At 38.9% G+C, this 9,109-nt stretch overlaps 1 long non-coding RNA gene across 1 annotated transcript; it reads left to right on the top strand.

Moving 5' to 3' along the window:
- The first annotated feature begins 267 nt into the window (after positions 1–267).
- LOC136707760 (uncharacterized) lies at positions 268–8,539 on the top strand. The gene is made up of 4 exons (XR_010804240.1): positions 268–405; positions 2,769–3,010; positions 5,194–5,285; positions 6,472–8,539. It is a non-coding gene; the product is annotated as an uncharacterized lncRNA (long non-coding RNA).
- Positions 8,540–9,109: the final 570 nt, after the last annotated feature.

The following is a 9,109-nucleotide window of genomic DNA, read 5'->3' as shown; positions in this document are numbered from 1 at the left end:
TACATGTAGGACATCCACAATGAAGATGTTTTGAGGTGTATTTGGTATGCAGAACAGATTTTTACAAGGTTTTTTGTGCATCCAAAATTGTGTCCCCTACTGTAAACTGCATCTCCTGGTCTACCACTGATTAATTTGACAAGGTATTTAATCCACATAATTGTAATTCACAATGGAAATTCGCAATATTGTCACAGGGAACACCCAAGTACTTCAGGTACAAAAATGCAGGTAAAAAAAATCAGGTCTGGAAATTCAGGGAAACATCCGGGCTACTGAGGAAGAGCAAACAGGCGTAGATCTAATCGAACTCACACCTGGCCAATCAAAATACACCTACAGAGGTCATTGGGAGGGCCGTTATTACAAACCATGGCAGAAGATAACAGTGGACCTTTTCCACGTGTAAGTACTGTTTGGACCCTTCTCTTTATATTAGCGCGCATTAGATACTACTGTGTAATATTTTATTGGCCGCTTGTACACACATACTCTCACACTTAATGTCTTTTCTACGACGAACGCCAGGAGAAGCACCGGTTAGCTGGCAAGCCTGTTAACAGCACAAATTATACCGCCTATTCGAGCAATATATTATTATGTAAGCAGCACTCATAAAGGAACAGAATTATCTGATGTGAGAGATTATTTTAAGCACAGAATTACAAAGTGATATCATTACAGAATGTAATTAGCCCCGTTTCACTGGATTTAGTGAAGTTCAGTATGTGAAAGGTTGTGTACCAATCATAGGGCTAAATGGTTTTTGATATACATTTTTAAAAATGCTTTTTGCGCCAGCTTTTCTCGTGACATTGCATTAAAACATTTCGTTCATAATAAGTATAATATTAAATAAACAGAATGAGAACGTGAAAGCTGACCTGGTCAGGTTAACAGCCATGATGAATTAAGAATTAAGATTGAATTATGAATTAAGATTTCCTACAAAGGTAATATGTGTTGTCAGTTTGTTATAAACTTGATTTTCCTGCTTAAACTAAAATTGCAGTAAAGTGCAAGTAAGATCTGCTGTTATTATCTCACAAGTGTGATAGTGGAAAGTAGCATTACTGTAACAACTTACATAAAGCCATTTTTATGACAGATTTACACATTGTGTTGCTTCCTTATGTGTGTTACTTTATACAAATATCACTGTCAGTGAATAATGTTATTCTAATTATTTTAAGAATCTTAACTGCAAAACATTGCATTAGGTGCAATGGCCTTTACTCAGATCTTTGTACTCTGCTTGCATCTTGAGACTCTCCCTCTTCCATTTTGTGGGAGATGGGACCCCATGGACGTTCAAGACTTAACATCTCATCAGAACACTTGAATAGCAACTAATCGATTAAAATCGAGTGTTAAAATAGTTTGCAACTAATTTAATAATCGATTAGTTGGGTCTAAGTTATTATACCCATAGGTACCGTTGCTACACATGACAAACTCTGGAAGAAGGGTTTGAAAAATGGCGGAGGCGGTCACAGCAGAGGATAATGTTAGCACAAGCAGAGAGAAAAATGTATGGGAAAAGTATGGGAGCACTTTACATTAACGCCTTCAAGGAACAGCGTTAGGTGCAAAATGTGCACAGCTGATCTCGCATGGCACAGCAGCACAACATCACTGCATGAGCATCTGAAAAGGAAGCCTGTTGGAGCTATGTGTGAAAGAGATTAAGTATAGGGCTGCAACTAATGGTTATTTTGATAATCGATTAATCTGTCGATTATTTTTTCGATTAATCGATTAGTGCATTGATATTACACTCGCGTTTAGCGAACAAGCCTTAGCATCCTCTCGAGTTTTCTCTTCCACCTTAAATGTGTCAGCTCAACCAGCAGTTCCAAAACAAGCCATAGTTTTAGTCAAGCTAACGTTAGCGATGTTAGTTTTTCTCTCACTCGATGTCACTAGAGCCTGCTAGAGTAGTTAAACAAGATGTCTCATTTTTAGTAAATTTATATCACTCTTGTATTTAGTGAGTTTTCCGTTCCACCTTAAATGTGGCGGCAGTTACATTCAGAGTTAAAATAATAGATTTAAAGCCTTTTTCAAGGTCTTTTCTGACTGGCATTGAGTGTTAGTGTTTGAGTATCACAGCCAAGTGTATATTACATTATAAGTGTATATTACATTACATACACTGTGTTAAATATTGATAAATATAAAATTAATGTAACGGTTGGGTTAATTATTCATGTGAATGCCAATTTTTAATAATGGCAGGTTTTGTGTTCCTTATACAATTACAACATTAGTTCTCTAAAATCTTAAATATCTTAACAATATCTGATCATATGTGTTAGTTGAATTTCCCTTTTATCCTCAGCACGTGGCAGCCAATATCCATTTATGTAATTTCAATTTGTCTGCATTTTAGATCAGTAGTTATTAACTTAAAGATGTATGTTCATATCTACACTTTCTCACCTCAGATAAAAACAGCCCAGCATTGCTGACCATGTTTTGAAGAAGATCTGCACACCACAGCAAGCAGCTGTTCTCACTGATGGTGTCCTGAATATGCTAGTAACAGACAGGAAACCAAATTTGGCTTGTCGTCCTTTTTATCCGATTTTTAATCGATTAATCGAAAAAATAATCGACAGATTAAGCGATTATCAAAATAATCATTAGTTGCAGCCCTCGTGTTGCCAACATTCTCAGAGACTCAAAAAGAACAGTACATCGTAGAATGTGCGAATATAGTATGTCTCTGTCAAATATGTACTCTGCTCTTTCTGATGATGATCTAGACACGATGGTAGGAAACATCAAGTCAAGGCTTCCAAATGCAGGCTACCGAACAGTCAAAGGATGTCTCCAGCCTGAGGGCCATCGCATGCAGTGGACAAGATTAAGAGCCTCAATGCATCGTGTTGACACTGCTGGCATTTTGTGAAGATTTGTCAAGTATGGGTTGTGTTATCTGCCGCAAGTATTCTGTTCCTGGACCGTTGCGCATGCAGCACATTGACACTAATCACAAGCTTATCAGGTAGGTAGCCATTAATGTTGCGTGTGCTGTACTAATATTCCAGCTCTGTGCTTACACAGTTCTTATTTTCGAGAATTACTGTTTTATTGTATTTTTCTGCTTGTATTTTAGAACGTGTATGACCCACATTTGTATACATGCTATTATTTTTATCTGTTTTGATTCAATTGAATTATTTGGTAATTTAGTTTTCAATATGGTGGTTATGCTTGTTCCAGGGCTAAACAATATATAAAATATGAAATTTCGATTTTAGTTTAGATATAAGTCATTTAGATTCAGGTTTGATGTGAAATTGTGGTTTAATGTAGAGCCATTTGCTGACACATAGTTATTTTATTTATTTATTTATTTATTTTTGTTGATGAATGGAACCAGTCACAAAACTCCAGGGACGTGGAGGTTGTGGATTAGAGTCTGCTCTGGGTGACTGTCTGTGAGGGGTTTGGTGTGTTTTCCCTGTGTCTGTGTTGGTTTCGTTTGGGTGCTCTGGTTTCCTCCCATGGTTGGCACATGTTGGTAGGTGGATAGGTGACTCAAGTGTCCGTAGGTGTGAGTGAATGTGAGTATTTTGCCCTGTGAAGGACTGGCGCCCCCTCCAGGGTGTGTTCCTGCATCTTCTGAGAATTTTTTATTTTATGTAATTTTGACTAAGAAAAACATAAAAATACATTCTTTTTTGGTTTATCTTATGACACCCTGCATGCAAAACAGTCTTCAGTAAACATTGTATGTGCTAGGTTTCTGTAATGTAGCTTTTAGAGACTTCAAACTGCTTCTGGTTCCAATTGCCATTACTGTTAACAGTTCTGGACGGGGCATTTTAAAATTTTTAAAGAAGAAGAAACCTGATGTTATACAACAGCTCCAGCACCCTCTTTGGCTAAGTACAGTTTTTTTTGTGAGTGTGTTTTGAAGACTGAATGCAGCATGGGCGGCACGGTTGTGCAGCAGGTAGTGTCGCAGTCACACAGCTCCAGGGGCCTGGAGGTTGTGGGTTCGATTCCCGCTCCGCTCTGTGAGGAGTTTGTGTGTTCTCCCTGTGGGTTTCCTCCCACAGTCCAAAAACACACGTTGGTAGGTGGACTGGCGACTCAAAAGTGTGTGTTGCCCTGTGAAGGACTGGCGCCCCCTCCAGGGTGTATTCCCGCCTTGCGCCCAATGATTCCAGGTAGGCTCTGGACCCACCACGACCCTGAACTGGATAAGCGGTTACAGATAATGAATGAATGCAGCATACCAGAACACCAGTTCATAAGCTCTATATTATTAACATTTTCTCTGCCTAAAACATCCTAAAATTTGAAATATAAATAATTAATTATTCAGCCATAGTTTGTTGCGTGTGTTAATTACATGCTACCTCTGTCTTAACAGATAAAATATTGTAATATTTAGTGGCATCTCTGGCTTCTCAAGGAAGGTAGGCCCTAATTATGACTTTTTTTTGCTATAAGCAATGATTGTACTTACAATGCTAGAGGTATCTGTCACACACCAACACACTGTGTATATATAGTTACAATTAAAATTATTCAATCTCCTTTGCAAAATCAAACAAGAACCATTTAAGTAGCTTGATTAATAAAACCAGTGGTTTCTCCAAATTCAACACACAAGTCAGTTAATTGTCACAGTCAACAAACCCTTAGCCAGTTCAGGTATTTGATTAGTTTTATTTCGAGCACACCTAACACAATTAACAGAGCCCTGAAGATTAGTTGCATAAAGCATGCTTGACTAAACACCTGGTTTTATCTAGGGGAGTCTGAATAATTCTGAAACTGCACCATGCATTAAAAGTGACATATATTGTTGATGGTTCATAGTGAAGAGGTACTTTTTCAGATCGTGCTACATTTTATAATAAAGAAATTAACATTACCTATAAGAATGACCCCTGGTTCCTATTGCCAGCCCGTCCTCTGTTTTGTAGTAATTATTCGCACATTACATCAAACCACTTCATTTGTTTACATTTCATTTTGCTGAAAAAAAATTTGAAACCATTTCCTGTTATTACCAAGTCATTGAACCTGATCATTATTGCTTGTTTGCAAAGAATACTTGATACATGTGGTTTGAAATTAATAAAAAATTTGAATTACAAGAATGTTTCAACTGTATATGAGCATTGTTTATCTTGGTAGAATATCACATTTGACATGCATTTTCTTTTACAGATCATGTATCTCAATGCTGCTTTAAAAAATAAAGCTTCAACAGCATCTGCATTCTTCTTAGATGCTGCGAGGAGGTTTGGATGGCCCTACAAGTGAGTAAAACATTTACTGTCCTTTGTATGACTATTTGGTTTTGCTCAGAATGATTTAACGTAGAGAATGTTATAGTCACTGGTGTATGTACATGCACTATACACCTCCCCAGAGTGAGAATAGATCAGGGTGTGTAGAATGTGGATATTGCTCGTGCAGTGTTCACAGTACGAGGAACTGGGTGTGGAAGCTTTATATCAGGTAAAAGCATCCACAATCAGAGGTATGAACTTAACGTGACATTGGGTCATGTAGCTGTTTTCATTTCTGCAATGATGATTCACAACTGCTGTGCCAGATCCAGTTCCATATATAATAATCTCAAGAAATTTAATGAAACATTGCTCCTGTAGTATGATGTTGAATTAACTGATTTATAGTATAACTTCTATGGCGAGACGTGTGGTTAACTGTCACCCAATTATACTATGATGTTCTTCACACCTTGGAAGAGGACGGGCTTCTTGACATTACTGACAGCTTGCATCTCTACTGTGTTCACTACACATTTCTGCCACGACTAAAAGATTGCCTATCCAGGTTTGCACGTGGCTGGGATAACCATCCAATCCGAACTGAATAAAACATGATGCCAAATCAGCTGTGGCACCTTGGCCTCATGTCCAGTCAGAGAACCAGAAATGTCAGAGGTGATAAGGGGGGTGGGGGTAAACATAAAAGAAAACTCAAAGTGCTTTTGTGATTATTAATGCTTACAAGTAAGTTATTACTGTGTTGTGTATATTTCGGGAATTCAAGTCGATGCCATTGACTGGGAAGATTCTGGATTGACTGTCCAAGGACCTAACCAAGGTGTTGTCCTGCCAGACATGGAATGTCCATTGGATTCTGGGAGTCTTGAGCTGCTTACATTAGCTGTACAACCAACCAGCTGCTTCATCAACTAATTTTGGCCATGATATCTATCTAACATGTCTGCGTCATGCTTTATATTTGTTGGAGAATCATTAAGGTATGTTTTGAAAAGCAGAGCACAGTGGTGGTTAGTGTGTTGCATATTCACTGTCATATTAGCCAAATTAGATGTTTATATTTACATGGTTCCCCCTTGTATATATTTTTGTTACATTTAGGAACCCTTTTTTTTTTTTTTTTTTACCTGTGGATATGTACTAATCACATGCATAATGTCATTGCTTTCTCTCTTTTCTTGTGTACCAACAGTGGGAAAGAAGTGACTTCAAAGAATGTATCCCAGGATTGTGCCTTCTCCAAGAACATGCTGGACATAACCATTCATTCATTATCTGTAACCGCTTATCCAGTTCAGGGTCGCGGTGGGTCCAGAGCCTACCTGGAATCATTGGGCGCAAGGCAGGAATACACCCTGGAGGGGGCGCCAGTCCTTCTTCTACACAGACACAGTCACCAATCCACCTACCAATGTGTGTTTTTGGACTGTGGGAGGACACCGGAGCACCCAGAGGAAACCCACGTGGACACGGGGAGAACACACCAACTCCCCATGAGCGGGAATCGAACCCACAACCTCCAAGCCCCTGGAGCTGCGTGACTGCAACACTACCTGCTGCGCCACCGTGCCACCCTGGAGATAACCAGCACCACACAAACCATTTTTGGCTCATGTTATAGTATGGAAATCCCCAAACCAGACTCTGGCTTTCTAGGACCTCTGCTTTAGAACATACATGGAATAAACAAAACAACCCCTTCCTCTGGCCTTAGTGTAGAGGAATGACATAACTCAGTTGTTCCAAACCCTGGGCTGGAATACACACTGATGTACATATTTCAGTTGTTTTGCACCATAGAACCAACTAATCAGCTCATTTATATTGTGTAAGAGTGTTTGAGCACAAATAGAAATTGATGAAAACATTGTTACTTTTCAGATGGTTGTAAATTTGATATTATAATTAAGTCACGGTGCACATTTTAGTCACTGCCTGATTGTATCATGAATATCCAGGTCTGGACAGTCAATTAGCTGCACAGTTGCTGTGTCAGGATTTCCTCCCAGAAGGATGTATACGAAAGCTGGGCTTAAACCAGACAGACGTGGTCCTCCATGTATAAATGAATGTCCTAAAATTCTCCCAGCTACAATAAACAAGTCACTGTCAACAAGAAAGTGGGAGGATGATGGCATCAAATTATCTGTCTCTCCCTCGAAAAGTCTGGTGACCAGTGTTTGCTGAAATGGAGAAATAAATTCAGTTAAGCTGTAGTGTTATTTTTGTTAAAATACAACAAAGTAAGCAATATGTATAGCTTCAAGTATCCCACTGGGTGTTTCTTATTCATTACTACAAAATGTGGATGAATTGCCTAGGTTCACAGAAAACCCAGACTTCATTCTGTCAATTCAGGTTGAGAAAAAGAACGGTGTAATACCCTCCCCAACAGCTCAATCACCTGTGAACATGATTTAATTTATTAACAAAACATGCATTCTTTAACAACTTATTCCTACTGTAAATGTAATGTACCTGCAGTTTAAAGGTCGAGTCCATTCCCCGAGTCTTCTTGTAGAAGGAGATCAGAGCTCTCTCTCGTTCCTCTGGGGTGCTCCTTATATCCATTTGTAGATTCAAGGGTGTGCCTGTGTAGCATGATTACTAAGTTGTGTCTCTCGAAACTGGGATATGGCTTTGATGTTGTCTGGGATTGACTGCCACTCTATAGATCGGGAAATCGGGAAACACAAACACCCCATAATGACCAGTATAACATACACAAAATTAAGAGTACTTTTAATTTGTAATACAATTCAGCACCAACCATCCAGAAGTTGGGGACTACAGCTGGGCAATATTTATTCTGCAACTTCTGAACTATCAGCAGAACTACATTAGCAAGAACATTCTTTATCTGTAACCGCTTATCCAGTTCAGGTTCGTGGTGGGTCCAGAGCCTACCTGGAATCATTGGGCGCAAGGCAGGAACACACCCTGGAGGGGGCGCCAGTCCTTCTTCACAGGGCAACACACACAAAGTCACACCTACGGACACTTTTGAGTTGCCAATCCACCTACCAACGTGTGTTTTTGGACCATGGGAGGAAACCGGAGCACCCGGAGGAAACCCACGCAGACACATAATAAACTCCTGGAAATTTATTTTTAGAATCTTTGTGTTTGGAATCCATGAAACCATGGCAACCAACAGTGGCTTGAGTTCAGAAACACCCACGTGATGAGTGACCAGCAGTTTGGCAACAAGTGGCAAATTTGCCTCATGTATGAATCCAGGGATAGAATTATTCTTAATTTTTCACAGTGGTGGTGATAGTAACCAGACCTCTGAAGCAGTTAATGACTCTAAAAGCTCAGTGAATGCTATTATAGGGTATTAAATGTTAAATGTGCTCCAGTTTTGTCATGTTTTGCTAGTTTTTTGGCATAAAATGTATTTCTTAATCCTGTCACTGTGGAGAAGTACATGAAGGATTTTGTAAAATAATACTGAGAGAAAACTTTTTTTTTAAATAATAAAGTGAGGGGTGCAAAGGTGATTTTTTTAGAACAAATTAAATGGTTATATTTTTGTTGAAACCACACTTTCCTATCACCAAGTGACTTTTGTTTATATATTAATAATGAATTATGCAGACATTTTGCACCATTTGTGGGATTCCTTTTAGGGTTGGGATTCCTCTTTAAAGTTAAGTTGGTTATTGAAACACATTCTGTATTGCAACATCATAGTACAGAGACAGCTCTAGTCAAGATAACAAATGATCTTCTTCTTGCCTCTGATCAAGGCCACGTATCCCTGTTGGTGCTTCTTGACCTAAGTGCAGCCTTCGATACAATAGACCACAATATTCTCATAGAAAGGT

The sequence above is a fragment of the Hoplias malabaricus genome, chromosome 9, assembly GCF_029633855.1.
Source record: "Hoplias malabaricus isolate fHopMal1 chromosome 9, fHopMal1.hap1, whole genome shotgun sequence".
NCBI classification, from domain to species: Eukaryota; Metazoa; Chordata; class Actinopteri; order Characiformes; family Erythrinidae; genus Hoplias; species Hoplias malabaricus.
Note: the sequence above shows the minus strand (reverse complement) of the source record. Positions and strands in the feature narration are given on the sequence as shown.